Source organism: Gastrolobium bilobum, unplaced genomic scaffold (genome assembly GCF_033153095.1).
Source record: "Gastrolobium bilobum isolate Gb01-03AN ecotype WA unplaced genomic scaffold, APGP_CSIRO_Gbil_v1 utg65677, whole genome shotgun sequence".
Taxonomy (NCBI): domain Eukaryota; kingdom Viridiplantae; phylum Streptophyta; class Magnoliopsida; order Fabales; family Fabaceae; genus Gastrolobium; species Gastrolobium bilobum.
The window spans coordinates 165927-166973 of record NW_026896096.1 but is presented as its reverse complement, the minus strand read 5'-3'; positions in this window follow the sequence as shown (position 1 = coordinate 166973).

Sequence of the window (1047 nt, the reverse complement as noted above, 5' to 3'; positions counted from 1 at the left end):
AAAACCTCCCATCTTTTAGTATGTTATACTAGACTTAATTAAATTTCCAACAAGCTATCACACGCTCCATAAAGTTCTCGTTTGCTCTGGTTATCACCGTTTGAAGTTGCACAAGCAAAGCTGCCAGCCAACCTCAAACAGGGCTCCAAACAGCCTCTACTCTTTCAATGATTCTGAACAAACTACTCCACCAATTGATCTCACAATTTTATACAATAAACTAAACACCTCAAGCTTCAATTTTACATATCATGGGCCTAATTTGACCAAGAATTGAGGCGGGAATAGTTTTCCCACAAATTGCACCCGACAGCCCCATGTGCAGCGCACTTCCGGACAGTCTCTACTCAAATGGCTCTACAGGTCTGCGTACAACTCCAATGGCTACCAAATTTTGACAAAATGTAGTTGACATCCCAAGCTTTAAAATGATATATGGAACGTCTCTATTTAACACTTGTGGAAGGAGATATTTTTTCCCAAAGTTCACTCAAAATCTACCATTTCTAGAAATTTCGACGGCATCTCCTTTATTTATTTAACCTCTTTATAAAAAGTGTGTTATCTATCATCAAGGGTACCTAATATTCAAGGGAGGCACTCAAGGACAAGCAATGCCTTGATGCTCTTATAAACCATCACAATTTATATCAATTTACTTAGTTTACCTCTCATTAATTGCAATATCAAAACTTAAACCATTTCAATCACTTTGATCCATTTACATGCATTCTTTAGACATAAAACATAAATCATATATATCCTAGAATAGGCCTATTTCCCTTTCATCATATAGCATTCTTCAATATTACACAAGATCCAAATATTACAATTTACAATTCTCCACTTGAAGCATAATACAACACTTTCTCCAAATACAATAAAATGAATCTCAAATTACATCATTATGCATACATCACTAAAATTAGGAAAAAAGATGGCATGAACAAATATGACAACATTCATAAATCTAAATCCATATGCAATGTTCATTCCCTAAGTCTATCCTATGCCAAAATGCTCTCAAAATGCAAAAGGTGCATAGAT